Here is a 17,004-nt window from a genome sequence, read left to right on the forward strand (position 1 = left end):
ATTTGATCTGGAGCGCATTTTTTATTTTGAGAACGTACGTGCACCTGCGCACTACTCGTGTCCATCACTTAACAGAAATGACATGTAACATGTAAGGTTTATTGAAAAAAATATTTTGAAATGCATTTTTTACATAACACAAGGAAGAAACTTATTTTTAATTTCAGTGGGAACAGTGTTGTTGGTCTCCCTTTTTAGCCAGCGCATCAAAGTCTGGATTTAGTTTTGTTGTGGCGATTCTCAGGATGGATCTGAGGTGTTGGTCAGTTAACTTGGATCTGTGGCTGGCTTTGTTGATGTTCATGACGCTGAACGCCTGTTCACACAAATAGGTCGAGCCGAACAACGCCAGCATCTTCTGTGCCGTCCTCTGGAGGTTTGGAAACACCTCTTTACCAAGTGAAGCATAAAAGTCATTCAGTTTAAGAGAGTTGAACTTCTCTTTTAAGATGGGGTCAGACTGAAGGTCGACCAGTTCCAGCTGTAGCTCCTCTGGTGCTGTTTCAGGATCTTGTGACAGGGGACAGGCCACCAATTGAAGTGACTTGTCAATTTTTTCAAAATCAGAAAAGCGACGGCAGAATTCTCTGTGCAGCGCATCCAGTGACTCGCTGTATTTTTTCACATTTGCGCTGGCCTCTTCCAGCGTGGCTAGTGTGGGAAAATGAGTGAATAACTTATTCAAAATTTGCCTGGAGAAAAAAGCCAGCTTGGATTTAAACGCTTTCACATTTGTGTACATGTCATGCACAAACTGATCCTTCCCCTGTAGCTTCACGTTCAGTTCATTCATGTGTGAAAATATATCCACAGCAAACGCAAAGTCACAAAGCCAGCTCTTGTTGCTCAGCTCAGGAAATTTGCCGGCCTTCCTCAGTAACTCCAAACTCTCCTCTTTGAGCTCCCATACTCGTTGAAATACTTTGCCCAAACTTAACCAGCGGACACGGGAGTGATAAAGTAGGTCCTGGTGATCCGTATCAGTTTCCTCCAGGAACGTGATGAACTGACGGTGCTAAAGTCCCCTTGCACGTATAAAGTTGACAAGTTTTACGACAGGATTCACAACATGATTCAGCTGTAATACCGATTTACATAGAGATTCCTGGTGGATGATGCAGTGAAGGAAAATAACATCCTGGTCAGGATTTTCATCTTTCACTTTATTCTGTATTCTCCTCAGCAGGCCGACATTTTTCCCTGTCAAATTAGGAGATCCATCTGTGGTGACATTGATAAGTTTACTCCAAGGGAGCTTCATATTTTCGATGACAGCAGACACCCGGTCATACAAGTCCTCTCCCCGTGTTTTTCCTTTCAGAGACTCCATTGTCAAAAACTCCTCCGTTATTTCAAAAGTATTGTTAATTCCTCGGATAAAAATGAGGAGCTGAGCAGTGTCTTTTACATCGTTGCTTTCATCCAGTGCTAATGAATATAACGTGAACGACTCTGCCTTTTTATTTAAGTCACTGGTTATATCTTCATCTATCAGTTCCACACGGCGAGTCACTGTCCTGCGTGATAAACTGATTTTTTCAAATTTGTCTTTGCTCTCCGGACACAATACACCTGCTGTCTCCACCATACATTCTTTTAAAAACTCGCCTTCAGACAGAGGCTTGCTGGCCTTTGCTAATTTGAATGACAGCATAAAAGTCGCCTTGGTACTTGACTCATGAATGGCAGTTTGACGGTGAAAAAATTTATGTTGAGCCTGTAAATTAGCTGCCAACCTCTGAGCATTAGCTTCCCGTTCTTTCGTTGACTGGTTGCTAGCATAGTTGGCATGTTTTGTGGCAAAGTGACGGCTGATATTATATTCTTTAAAAACCGCCACAGTCTCTTGGCATATCAGGCATACAGCAGTTGATCGGTGTTCGGTAAAAAGATATTTAGTTGTCCACTCCTTATTAAACACCCGACATTCCCTATCCACTTTTCTTTTCTTAGCTCCACTCATCTTTACAGAAGGGGTGAGAGGTCAAAGAGTAAAGCGCAAATGTGGAATAATACGCTGCACCTCAACAAAGGTCAATGTATATAGAGTGCGTCATCTATTGGGAAAACGCCAGAATTGCGGGGAAAAAACGTTAACAAGGTTTATTAATATAATTTCATCAAGTTCTGCGGGCCGGATTAAAAAGATTAACGGGCCGCATATGGCCCCCGGGCCGTAGTTTGCCCATGCCTGGTCTAGCCGCACTATCATTGTCTCTGTCCCACTCTTAGTAACCTGTTCTAGTATGTGTAAAGTTCTCCTTATGTTGTCCTGAGTTTGTCTTTGTTGAATAAATCCAGTCTGGTCTCAGTGGATGAGGCCAGGTAAAAACTTCTCCAGTCTGTGCGCTAATATAGATGTAAATAATTTGTAATCCAAATTAAGAATGCTGACTGGCTGGTAATTGCCACATTCTAGTTTATCTTTGCCCTCTTTTGGAATAACTGAAATAATCACTTCTCTCCAGGAAGGTGGAATTTCTCCTTTCTGTAATATCCAATTAAAGGTGTTAAGTAGCAATGGGACTAACTGTGACTTCAGCGATTTGTACCACTCTGAGGTAAACCCATCAGAACCTGGAGACTTTCCGGTCTTTAATCTAGAGATGGCCACGTTCAGTTCTTTGGCAGTTACTGGTTCTAATAGGCATTTGTTTTGTAAATCTGTGAGCCTGGGTAGATCTAAAGAATTTGTTAAAGTGTCTATATAGGTCTCATTTGAGGCCAGGGGTTGAGAGTACAGTTCTCAATAATATGTTTCAAAACTCTCTTGAATTTTCCTTATTGTGCTCTCCACCAGCTTTGTATTTGGATTCTTTATTTTGTAAGTTGTATTATCTGCTTGTTGTTTACGTAATTTATATGCTAATAATCTAGCTGATTTACCTCCTACTTCATAATTCTTTTGTCTCAAGTAAAGAAAATTTCTTTGAGTTTCCAATGTATAAATATCAATTTCACTTTGCAATTTCTTAATTTCCTGTTTTAAATTAGAATTAATTTTATTGCTGTCTACAACTTGAAGTTGTTTTAATTTTCCTTGAAGGTCTGCTAATTTTTGTGCATTGAATTTTTTCGTGTGAGTGGTTATGGAAATAATCTTTCCTCTCAGTACAGCTTTTAATGCATCCCATAAGATCACTGGTGATGTTTCCCCCGTGTCATTAAGGTCTAGGTATTCTTTAATTTCTCCCCTTAATCTCTCCATTACTTCCGGATTATTGAGTATATGTGAATTTAACCTCCGTAGTGTTTTCCTCATTGTCCTTTCCAGGATTAGGGACATAGAGATTGGGCTATGATCCGACAAATCAATTGTTGCAATACTACAGTCTTTTATCCTGAGTCTATCTATGTTAAATATAAAATATAGTCTATCCTTGAATAAGCTGAATGAGGGAAAGAATAATGTGTATAATCTTAACTGGGGGGGGTGTAATTCCCTCCACACATCTATAATTCCCAACTCCTCCATCAATGAATTCACTTTCCTAGTCAAAGGATTATTTTGAGTGACTATTCTTGAAGAATCTAATGCAGGATTTAACCTAATATTAAAATCTGTTCCACAGATTACTACCCTTTGAGAATTGACCATTAGGTCAAACATGTGCCTATAGAATGACCATTCACAACCTGGTGGAGCATAAACATTCAGCAATGTTATTTCTGTATCTTCTATTCTTCCTGTAATTTTTACAAATCGTCCATCCTTGTCTTTAGTCTCTGAAATATGATCAGAATTAAGAGCACTTGATATTAAAGTTGCTACCACTCTCTTGTGGCTCAATTTATATGATGAATAAAATACATGCTTAAAACCCATTCTTTGTAATTTTACATGTTCAGATTGGCTCATGTGTGTTTCCTGAAGGAAAACTATTTGTGTCCTCTCTTTCCAATTTAGACATAATCTTATTTCTCTTAATTGGATTCAAAACCCCATTAACATTATAGGAAATTATTTTTACCAGTGCAGTTTACATTTTTCTCTAATAAAAAAAACACTCTCCTTTTCTAACCAAACAGTAAGCAATCCCTTCTCAACAATAAACCAAAACATACAACCACACCCCAGACATTTTTGAACAAATAACATTTGAAAATTTTTCCCGACTTCCAACAATGAGGCCTGAGCACCAACCCGCCTCAGGTTAGAGGGAATACCTCTATCTTCACCATGTGTTAGAGGGCCCCCTGCAGTGTGAATAATCATAGAGAATTCTCTCCTTTTTATGTCTCGACCATATTGTTATATTCAAGTTATTCCGTCTAGTTTATTTTCAGTTACCAACTTTCATTCTACCTTCAAGTCCGATTTACTTTTTTCAGTCATTTCTCTTAATTAATCTATATTCTCTGTACACGTCTGAATATTTGCAGCTTTTCCTTGTAACTTGACACTCTGGTTCTCGTGTAGCATCCTCCCCGCGCTGGCTGCCATGACTTTTGCCGAATTCTCTCCAGTAACGACTCCGGTTGGGTGATAACTTTTAGAGGTAGTCCTCGGTCCGCCATGTCCAACGTTGCCTCTTCTACTGTAGCGCAGGTTTTTAGCTCTTCATTGTAAAAGACTCTTAACCGAGCTGGATGCAGGGTCTGGAATCTGATACTGTTTTCCTTCAGGACTCTCCGTGTTTCCGCATATTCCTTCTGACTGGCAAGGATCTCCGGTGCGTAATCGTGGTCTAAACTGATTTTACAGTTGCTCAACATGAAACCTTTCTTTTGCCATGCACATTTAAGCAGCTCTTCCTTCATTCTGTAGCTGAGGAATCTGACTACAATTGATCTAGAATGGGCGACTGCCGGGGGCAGCGGAGCTAACACACGGTGAGCCCTTTCTATCCATAGGTCTTTTGCATCCGGCATATCAAGATTCTGTCTAAGCAGCTTCTCCAGGAAGGGAATCATCAATCCGGGTTTACCCTCAGCTCCTTCGGAACTCCGTAGATCCTCATATTTTCCCTTCTTGAGCAGCTTTCTTGGTCTGTTAGCTTCCACTGGAGCTGCTCTTGCAGCTTTAGCATTATTTCTATCACTTCCTCTGCTTTTTGCAGCCTCTCCTCAGTCGCTACAATCCTCGCTTCGGCTTCGTCTAACCTAAAATTAGTGTTTACCATTTCTCCTTTAATATCTTCCAACTGTTTGCTGTTATCTTGTCGGAACTCACGAATCTCTCTGAGAATCAAAGTCAAATTCACCGATTCTTCCTCATTATCTCTGCCTTGGCTAGCTGTGGGGGAGCTAGGCCCATCATCTCCCTGCGTCTCTTTGTTTTTATCAACCTTCTGAGCAGACTTTTTACTCTTGTTCTTAGACAACATCCTTGCCCCTTTTATTAATATAGTTATTCAATTTTAAATATTTGTCTAATTTTGGCTTTGGGGCAGTTTACCTTTTTTGTTGAGAGACCTCTCCCTACGCCGCCATTCCCTTGATGACCCGGAAGTCCATCCAGTTCTATCATATTATTATAACTGGCTCCTTTACCTGAAAGTTTCTCATCTATTCCAGGGCATGAAAGGCCCAGAAGATGTGGAGAGGATGTTTTTGAGAGTGTAGGGATGTAAACATGGACAGGCCATTCCCACCATAGGCTGTTTGCTGAAGGAAGTCAGAGAAGGGAAACACCAGATCAGAGTCAGGCAGACACTGAACCGAACCTCCCACCTACCTGTTTCTATCCCTGCCGCCATTGGTCAAAAGGCCTGATGGTCCTTCCGCCCATCTATCAATCGATAGAAAAACATGCAGACAGTCGGTCTCTATTGGTTGGAGGTCTGCATGTTCTCACCCTCCCTTTTATCTCCATTGGTGTACACGCAGAACCATCGTAAGGATTGCCCTATCATTGGTCTTTTTTTTCGGTCTAGAGGGAGGGGGTGTGGGTGGTCGAAGAGCATGAAAATTTTCAGAAAGGTCCATTTGGTTCATGAAATTAAAGGGGATGTTTCAGCAAAGCTGAAAAATTGTCAAGGTGAAACAGAGAAACCTTTGGGAACAGAAGCACTACAGGTTTACACCTACACCCAGTGGTGATGTTTACCAGTCATTCCCGGTTAATTTATTCTTTCCATACTGCATCTCTGAACTTCAGGGAACTTTGGGAGTGAATTTGCTGCTTGTTAGTCACATTTTCTGATGTTTTAAATAAAACGATGCTTAATAGAAGTTGCAGTCATCTTCCTCCTGATAGAATGGAGGCATCTGATATCCAAACACTAAGCTCTATATCGAGTGGAAGTGGAGGTGTGATGTTGCGTGTTGAGAACATTCATGTGGACTGAAAGACAGACGGGAAATGACCGGTGTGAAGAGGTGAGGGAAGGGGTAGAGCAAGTGCTGTCAGGGGATAGGTGCCTCGAGGTGAGTGGGTTGTCAGGCAGATGGGGAATGGAATGGTGGGAACAGTGCTAGAAAGTGGTAGGTGAGTATGGGAGTGACAAAAGGCTGAAGATAATAGAATCTGATAGGAGAGGAAGGTGGAGCACAAACTAAAGGGAGAGAGGTGCAGAGGAGAGTAGTGGGGACGGGAACCACTGGGAGGGTGTGGATTGTATCATGGACTGTTATGGAAGCACCTTTGAATGGAAAAGCTTAGAAAAAGTCATGGTTACAGACCAGCCCATCACAGGTAAAACCCTTGTTGTGACTGTGAACAAAGTCACCAGAGAGACACGGAAGGTGACTTCAGCTTCAGTGACTTATCTACCTTGAGACCTTTCAGTTTCGCAAGAATCTTCTCCATAGTAATGGTAGCTTCACACATTTCATGACCACTGACACCTGGCGCTCCTACCAAACTGCTGGTGTTTTCCCCAGTGAAGACTGATGAAAAATATTTATTCAGTTCATCCGTCATTACATTGTCCCCCATTTCTACGTTCCCAGCATCATTTTCAAGTGCTCTGATATCTACTCTCTTCTCTCTTTTACACTTCATGTTTCAGAAGACACTTTTGATGTCCTCTTTAATATTATTGGCAAGCTTACTTTTGTATTCCATCTTAATCTTCTTACTGACTTGTTTAGTTACCCTCTGTTGGTTTTTAAAAGCTTCCTAATCCCAATTTCAGGTTGAATTTGATCATTGTGATCACTTACTCCAAAGGATCCTTTTACCTGAAGCTGTTTAAACAATTCCAGTTCATTGTACAACACGCAGTCCAGAATAACCAATCTGCCTGCAAGGCTATTGGACCTCCTCAGGTTCAGGTGTAACTTGTCCCTTTTGTACAGGTCATACCATCGCCAGAAGAGACTCAATGATCCATATATCTAAACCTCTGCCCCCTGCACCAGTTCCTCAGCCAGGTATTCACCATCCAGGTCATCCAATTCTGACCTTCATTGCCATGTGGCACAGTCAGCCATCCAGAGATTACTACCCTGGAGGTCCTGTTTCTCAGTTTCTACCTTGAATCCTAAAATCTCTCCTCAGGATCATTTCCCCTTGTCTACCTATGTCATTGGTGCCAATATGTACCAAGACTGATGATTGTGATGATAATCGTGGATGAGGGCTGGATCTAAGATATATCTTTCAGGCACCTAGCACCTTGCCTCAGGTCCGAATCCTTCCCAGCCCATGAGATATTGCAGAACACCCTGAACAGTACGAAATCTAAATACCTTTTCTTCAGCATGAAGACCTGTTCCCCTTCAATAAACCTGGGTGGTGGCAGGGCTGATGCTTCTGGGGATAAGGGGTTTATGCAGACAGGTTTTAATTTAGAGATGTGGAAGCTGGGATTGATCTTTAGGGTCTTGGGGAGATGCAAGTTATAAGCCACCGGATTTACTTTCCTCAGGACTTCAATGGGTCCAGGGAACTTGCTCACCAACTTCCAGATTCCACCCAGAGACGCAAATCATGATTGGACATCCAAACTTATTGCCCTGGTGTAAAGTGGGACCCTGTCTCCTTCTTTAGGTTGCCTTGGTCTTTGCCCTCTGGGTAGAGGCCAGAATAATTTTCCTTGCCCTAATCCATTTCTGCTTGCAACATTGGATGAAATCTTTGGCCACAGGGACCCCAACCTCGGCCTCCTGTTCTGGAAAGAGAGGCGGAGGATAACCAAACTGGCACTCAAACTATGACATCCCATGTGCCGAATGCTGTAAGGTGTTCTGGGTGAACTCTGCCCACATCAAATGATCACACCACTCATCAGGTTTTTCCGAGGCCAGGCAACTTAGGGTACATTCTAAATCTTTGTTGGTTCTCACTGTGTGACCTTTGACCCAGAGGAAAGGCTTGCTGTTGCCCCTTTCAGTTTACAGAATGACCACCAGAAAAGTGAGGTGTATCGTGGACCACAATCCTCGACAATGTCCAGCAGGAATCTGTGGATCCTGAAGACCAGGACCAGGAAAATTTGGGCCTTCTCCACTGCAGACAGTAGCCTTTCCAAGGCAATGAACTTGTGGACTTATGAAAACCGATCAACAATTACCATGTTGACCAACGTCCCCTCAGATGGCGGGAGGCCCGTGACAAAGTCCATGGAGATGTGTGCACAACATCTTTCTGGAACAGGTAGGGGGTGGAGGGGCTCTTGAGGTCAGGTACGGGTCTCCTTGTTCTGGACGCCAACCTCACTTGCCTACATGTACTGCCAAACCTCTTTCATCATTCTGGGCCACCAATACCGCCTCTTGTTAAACTTGAGGGTCCTGCCAATCCCTGGCAGTGTGGTCAATCTTGACGCATGTCCCCATTGGAGTATCTGGAACCAGACGGAACTTGGGACCAACAGCTGACCCAGAGGCCATTCTTAGAAATCCCCTCTTGTGCTTGGGCCTCATGAACAAAAGCATCGATTCCACAACAAATTGCCATATCCACCCCACTTGGGGCAAAATGGTGTTCAGCTGTTCTTCTCGTTCCGATTCATCAAACTCATGGGACATGGCATCTGGCTTTTGGTTCTTTGACCTCAGTTGATTGGTCGGGATGAATTCAAAGTGGTTAAAGAACAAAAACCACCTGGCCTGCCTGGAATTCAGCCTATTGGCCTCCTGAATCTAAGCCAAGTTCTTGTGGTCAGTCCAAATGATAAAAGGGTTCCTGGCTCCCTCGAATCAGTGACACCATCACTCCAAAACTAACTTAACTAGAAGGAGCTCCTGATTTCTGTCGTCATATCTCCACTCTGCCGGGGATAGCCGCCTAGGGAAGAATGCACACGGGTGCAGTTTACCGTTCGAAGGCGAGCATTGAGACAAGATGGCACCCACTTCAATGTCTGAGGCGTCCACCTCCATGACGAAGAGTAAGTCCGGCTTAGGATAAACCAAGATGGGGCCTGTTGTGAACTGATGTTTAAGCTCAATAAAAGCAGCCTCTGCATCAGTAGTTCAGACGAAAGGGTCCGTAGAATTCTTAAATAGTGACATCAGTGGAGCCACCACTGAGCTAAAGTTTGCAAACCCCAAGAATCATTGGACTTGATTGATGCTAGGTGATGGTGGCCAATCCCTCCCTGGGTCTTGGTCGAGTCCATCTTGCGATTGCCACTGGAGATGACAAACCCCAAAAATGAAATAGTCGTCACGTGAAACTTGGACTTCTCCAACTTGACATAAAGTTCATGCTCTAGAAGACTCTTTAAAATGTCCCTGACATAAACAATGTTCTCCTCCATGGGTCTGAGAATATTGTGATATCATCCAAGTCGACAAAGGCATAATTATTGAGAGTATCCTGGAGCATGTCGTTTATAATGGCCTGGAATATGGCTGGAGCATTCAAAAGGCTGAAGGGCAAAAGCAGATACTCGCCATGCCCCGTCGGTATATTGAACGCAGTTTTTCACTCATCGCCTTCCCCAGCATGGACCAGATTGTATGCATCTGTAGGTTTAGTTTTGAGAACACACTCGCTCCTTGGAGCATCTAAAAGGCCATAATCATGAATGGTAGGGGCAGTGATTTTTGGCCATCATGGGGTTTAATCAATACATGGCCGCAGGCTCCCATCCTTCTTTTGTATGAAGGAGAAGACTGCACAGGCGGATAAGGTGGAGGGCTGAATGAAGCCCGTGGCAACAGCCTCCATAATATACTCTTCCATTACGCTTCTCTCTGGGCCTGACAGCATGTACAATTGACCCTGTGTGGGACAAGTATTGGGCAGCAGGTCTATTGTACAGTTATAGGGTCAGTGCTGGGGAAGACTCAAGGCCTTTCTCTTGCCAAAGACCAAGTCCTTGTAAAGTGAAGGGATTTTGACCTTTTTGGGTGTAGCTCTCTCCTCCCGACCTTCCTGTGAGAATGACTCCTGAGTCTTCTAAGGCAGCAGGGGTGATTCAACCAACCTCAGAGACCCCTCCCTAGGCTCAAAGCTCATTCATGGAAATGGGCCAAATCAGAGTCCGAATCTCCGTCTGAATCCTCAGGTGATGGCAGTGAGGCATTACAGAAGGTTCCTTCCTTGCTGGAGATAGGTTTCACGTGTAAAGCAGTCTTTCCCCTTCCTTGAGACCTGGTGGCTGGATTCCTTAAGCTTGTCTGCAAGTTCCCCAGACTGTTTGGGCATCTCTTTGGTCCTCTCCTGAACTAGAGATTCCCTCTCTCTAGTTCCTGTGGGATCCTGACTAGAGAGTGTCGGGACTCACACAGGCCCATTGGCTGGAAGCAGCTTATCCATCCTTGAGTGGAGGACGAGGTCTCCAGAAGGTCTGAGGCTGCCCTTTTATTGGATGTTGGTCACAGGAGAGTCTGGGTCTTGGAACACCATGCCACAGAGAAACTGTCTTAACATGATTGGACCAAACAATGATTCCCCCCTCCATTCATTTCATGGATGGGTTATGCTGGGACAGCCAAGGATACCCAAGGATCAGGGGTATGAGTGTAGAGTCAATAATGTAGAAACTAATGTTTTCCACAAGAATGGCCAGAGTGGCCTCTACTTCCTGAGGAGAGTGAGATCCTTTGGAGTATGCAGGCTTCTCCTTCACAAGTTCTACCAGTCTGTTGTTGCCATTGCAATCTTTTCTGGGCTGGTGTCCTGGGGCAATGACATCAACACGGGTGATGCTAACGGGTGACTGGCTCTGTTATAGGAGTCAAACTGGATACACTGGAGCTGTGATAGAACAAGGGTCCCTATGGAGAATCTTGGCAATTCTGGACAATGTTTTTCACCCTCTGCATACCACCTTGGCTGAACAGAGGAGCACTTTTAGTAATAGACTGAGACAAGTGTGCTGCTGTAAACAGCGCTATATGAGGTCATTCTTACCCTCGGCCATTGGGCTCTATAAAGAGTCAGCCTATAGCTGGGGAAATGATGACCCTCTCCTGTTAGACTGTTTGAAGGAACTTATTTTTTATTCTTTCCATTTATAGTATTTATATCTGCACTTGTAATGCTAGTGTGATGCTGTAAATTCCTTTGGGATCAATAAAGTATCTATCTTCATCTGCAAATCCACAGTCTGTTGCTGGATATGTCTAGAACCTGATGAAAGGTCCCAGTTCCTCCAGATGATATCACGAGTAGGCTTACAATTGAGCACTGAACATCTATTCAGCCGTTCGTTAAATAGTCAATACTTGGCACCAAAACCAGGATTACCAATTAGTGGGACCATCCTGAACCTGAGCCAGCTATCCGTCCTCCAAAGTGCCAGTGCATTTAAAGCCCAGAAGCTGGTGTGGTTGGGAGTGTCTCATAACAAAGACTTCTGGCTACTCACACTCACCCTTGAGATTGCCATGTTCACAGTCTGAGACATCCCTGACCCTGGCAGCAGGGATGCAACATACCATCTGTGTGTCTCTATCGCTCCCATAGAACCTCACCTCTGTTCCTCTGACCAAGGAATCTCCTATCAATACTGCAGTCCTCTTCACCCCTCTGCTCTTCTGAGCTTCATCATCAGACTCAATGTCAGAGGCTTGGTCACTTTGCCTCCCCCCCCCCCCCCCAACAGTATCTAAAGATATACTTATTATTCAGTGGGACACCCACAGGTGTTCTCTGCACAGGCTGTGCACTCCCCCCCTTCTCCTGACAGTCACCCAGTCACCTTTCTCCTGCAACTTTGGGGTAATTACATCCCTGTAGCTCCTGTGTATCACCTCCTCATTCTCCCGTATGAGTTGAAGGTCATCGAGCTGCAACTCCAGTTCCTTAATACATTCTCTCAGTTGCTGCAACTCGGTGCACCTGGTGCAGATGTGTTCAGCTGGGAGACTGGAGGTCTCCCAGACTTCCCACATCCCACACAGAGTGTGGAGCCATTCTTACTAAACTACTATGCCCTGATAGATGAGGAATGAACAAATGAGAACAGAAAGAGAGAAACCGTATGGTCCTATGGAAGCTGGAGCAGGGACGAAATGGAGGAAATTCATAAGACATAATCTCCCACACACACAGCCTTGCTGACTAATCCTAATCTACCCCTTTTTTTGAAATTGCTCTTAACCCTCAGAACTGCTCCATTGAAACCATAAGATATAGCAGTAGAATTATGCCATTTTGGCCCATCGAGTCTGCTTCACCTGTTCATCTTGGTTGATCCATTTTCAACATTCGAAAGGTTTTAATGAGATCCCCCCCCTCATCCTTCTGAATTCCAGCAAGTACAGACCCAGAGCCATCAAACGTTCCTTGTATGATAACCCTTTCATTCCTGGAATCATCCTTGTGAACCTCCTCTGGACCCTGTCTAATGACAACATGTCTTTTCTAAGATGAGGAGACCTAAACTGTTCACAATACTCAAGGCAAGGTCTCACCAGTGTCTTATAAAGCCTCAGCATCACACCCCTGCTCTTGTATCCTAGACCTCTTGAAATGAATGCTAACATGGTATTTGCCTTCCTCACCACCAGCTTAACCTGCAAGTTAACTTTCAGGGTGTTCTGCACAAGGACTCCCAAGTCCTTCTGCATCTAGTTTCCTGGATTTTCTCCTCATTGTGAAAATAGTCCACACATCTATCACCACTACCAAAGTGCATGACCATGCATTTTCCAACATTGTATTTCATTTGCCACTTTCTTGCCCATTCTCCTAATATGTCCAAGTCCAGCATCCTGCCTGTTTCCTCAACACTACCTGCCCCTCCACCAATCTTCGTATCATTTGTAAACCTGGTAACAAATCCATCTATTCCATCATCTAAATCATTTCTATACAGCGTAAAAAGAAGTGTTCCCAACACCGACCTCTGCGGCTTGGGAAGAACAGTTCTGCTGCTCCGAAGATGATGATTGGAGGCAATTTTTCTGTGACTCAATACCAATCAGGTCCCAAGGCTGCTTGACTAGCAAGTTTCAACCTGTACTCTTAAACAACTTCACTTGGAGCAGTCTTGCTGTTTAGCAAGACTGTGGCACAACCTGTCACTATTTATAACAAATTTTAAGTCTGATCTAAGTTTTGCTTCATACACACCAAACACCATTGGTGCTGCAATTTGTGTAGCCATCTCATGGCTCCTGTGAGCCAGGTTCAAGCTTGTTCTCTTTGTGAGATATGTTGGTTTCTCCCAGGTACTTTTGTTTCCTCCCACATTCCAAAGAGCTGCTGTTCAGTTGGTGAATTGGGCACTCCATATTTCCCTTGGTGTAAGTGGTGGCAGGAGACTCTGGTGGGTGTTAGTGGGTATGGGAAAGAAAATAGTTGATAGGAAAATATGGGGAATGGAATTGCTCAAAGTGCTCTCTCTGAGAGCTGGCATAGATTCTGTGGACTAAATGGGCTTTTATTTTAAAAGAAAATGTCAAATACTGTGAAAGTTAGACTTAATCTCATCGAAGCTCACTCAAATTGCAATTTAATATTCCTCCCTCCACCCCCGCAATCACTTATCACTCTCACCAAATTCACAACCTGCTTTTTCTTTTTCTTCTTTCTTCTGAGGCTGTCCTTCGGGATTGAGTATGACGTTGCGACTTCCACTCCAAGTCTGAGGTAGCTGAAGAGGCCACACATTTATGGTAATTTTACCAGCACTGACAGCTGCTCCCACTCCAGTAACTCTGCCAAGGGGCTTTTCATCAAGAACAATACAGTGTAATTGTTAGAGATGAATTTTTGTTCAGGGTGGGGGAAGTGTGATTGAGAATGAAATGGCCAGTCCATTTCCCATTTCTCCTGAACTACAACACAACAAAGCCTCATAGCAAGTGTCACCCAGAGGCAGTCGGTTTGGGGAATTGTTGTATTCCTTAATGTATCTTGAGTAATATCACCCGGAGGCAGTACCCAAAGACCAGTTCACTGAGCTTCCTGGTTGTTGTTCCATGCTGGACATTGCTGCCTAGCTCCACGCTTATGGGGAAAGATCCTGACTTCCATTACTCTTGTTCAATACAGTCATTAAAACTCACCACTTCAACCAAAGTGTTGGTCATTGACCAAGTACCTTGTTGCTGTTGTTCAGAAATGACATGGATGATTAAATGCAACTTGTTTTTTTGTGATCATGTGATTCTGTATTTCTGAGAGGCCTGAATCTAATTTGAAGTTGTGTCCCTTGTTTCTGCTGACACTTGCCAGGGAGACAGTTCTGGTGACAGCGGCAGCTGTGGACATTGCATCTCGCATCCTGAATGCCAAGGTTTGATGCTCTTTTTGTCTTTGATACCACAAGACATAGTAGCAGAATTAGGCCATTTGAGCCTTTCATCATGGCTGATCCAATATTCCTCACCACAGACTCAACCTGCAAATTAACCTTTAGGGAATCCTGCACAAGGACTCCAAAGTCTCTTTGCACCTCATTTTTTTGTATTTTATCTCCGTTTCATTTCTTCTACCAATGTGTATGACCATACACTTGCTGACACTGTATTCCATCTGCTATTTCTTTACCCTTTCTCCTAATCTGTCTAAGTCCTTCTGCAGCTTCTCTATTTCCTCAAAACTACCTGTCTCTTGACCTGTCTTCATCTGATCTGCAAACTTTGCAACAAAGCCTTAATTACATCATCCAAATCATTGATATATAATGTAAGGAGAATCAGTCCCAACACAGACCAAGTCACCGGCAGCCAACCAGAAAAGGTTCCCTTTATTCCCACTCTATGCCTCCTGCAAATCAGCCACTACTTTATTCATGTAGAATCCTTTTTTGTAATACTATGGGCTCATAGCTTGTTAAGCAATCTCATGTGTGGCACCTTGTCAATGAATAAGATGTATAAGATATAGGTGTATAAGATGTTTTGAGTCATTGATCATGTGGATACTCAGAGGCTTTTTCCCATGGCTGAAGTGGCTGCCACAAGAGGACACAGGTTTAAGGTACTTGGGAGTAGCTACAGAGCTGGGACTTTTCTCTTTGGAGTGTAGAAAAATGAGAGGGGGCTTGATAGAGGTCTACAAGGTTATGAGGGGCAAAGATAGGTTGGATAGTCAGTACCTGTTTCCCAGGGCTCCAATAGCAAACACCAGAGGGCATATATACAAAATTAAGGGAGAGAAGTTTAGGGGAGACATCAGGGGTAAGTTTTTTAACACAGAGGGTTGTGAGTGCCTGGAATGAATTGCCAGAGATGGTGGTGGAGGCTAAAACATTAGGGGTATTTAAGAGCCTCTTGGACAGGCACATGGATGAAAGAAAAATGGAGGGTTATGGGGTAGTGTGGGTTTAGTACTTTTTTTAAAGGATTATATGGGTCAGCACAACATGGAGGGCTGAAGGGCCTGTACTGTGCTGTAGTGTTCTATGGTTCTAAGGTGGAACTCCACTAATCACTGGCAGCCAACCAGGAAAGGATCCTTTTATTCCCACACGCTGCCTCCTACCTATCAGCTGATGCTCTAACCATGTTTGTAACTTTCCTGCAGTACCATGGGCTCTTAACTTGGTAAGCAGCCTCATATGTGGCACCTTGTCAAACTCCTTCTGAAAGTCCAAATACACAACATTCACTGAATCATCCCATTTATCTATCCTACTTGTAATCTGCTCAAAGAATTCCAACAGGATTGTCAAGCAGGAATTTCCCTGAAGGAAATGATGCTGACTTTGTACTCTCTTGTCCATGTCATCAAGTACTCCATCACCTCACCTTTAACAATTGACTCTAACATTTTCCCAACCACTAAGGTCTATAATTTCCAATCTGCTGCCTTCCTCCTTTCTTAAAGAGTGGAGTGACATTAGCAATTTTCCAGTCCTCTGGCACCATGCTGGAGTCCAATAATTTCTGAAAGATTATTTCTAATGCCACCACAATCTGTAACACTACCTCTTTCAGAACCATAGGATGCAGTTCATCTGGTCCAGGTGACTTATGTACCTTTAGGTCTTTCAGCTTTTTGAGCATATTCTCTCTTGTAATTGTAACTGCACCCACTTCTCTTCCTTAGCACACTACAACATCAAGCATACTGCTGGTGTTCACTACAGTGAAGACTGATGCAAAGTATCTACTTATTCAGCCATCTCCTTGTCCCCCATAATTATTACACCTGCCTCATTTTCTTGTGGTCCTAAATCCACTTGCATTGCTCTTTTATTTTTAACATACTTGAAAAATTTTTCCTATCCACTTTGATATTATTTGCTAGCTTGCTTTCATATTTCATCTTTTCCTTCTAATGAATTTTTTAGTTGCTGTCTGTAGGTTTTTAAAAACTTCCCAATCCTTTATCTTCCCACTAATTTTTGCTGTGTTGTATGCCCTTTCTTTTACTTTTACATGGCTTTGACGTCCCTTGTCAGCCATGGTTGTATAATTTTACCATTTGATTATTTCTTCACTTTTGGAATACATGTGTCCTGCACCTTCCTCATTTTTCCCAGAAATGCATGCCATTGCCACTCTGCTGACATCCCTGCCTGCAGCTCCTTCCAATTTACTTTGGCCAACTCCGCTCTCATACCACTGTAGTTTCCTTTACTCCACTGAAAGAAATTTCAAGTTGAACTCAATTATATTGTGATCACTGGTTCCAAAGGGTTCTTTTACCTTGAGCTGCCGAATTGCCTCTTTCACCTCAGATGATTGAGGAAGTTTGGTATAGGCCCC

The sequence above is a fragment of the Hemitrygon akajei genome, chromosome 25, assembly GCF_048418815.1.
Source record: "Hemitrygon akajei chromosome 25, sHemAka1.3, whole genome shotgun sequence".
NCBI classification, from domain to species: Eukaryota; Metazoa; Chordata; class Chondrichthyes; order Myliobatiformes; family Dasyatidae; genus Hemitrygon; species Hemitrygon akajei.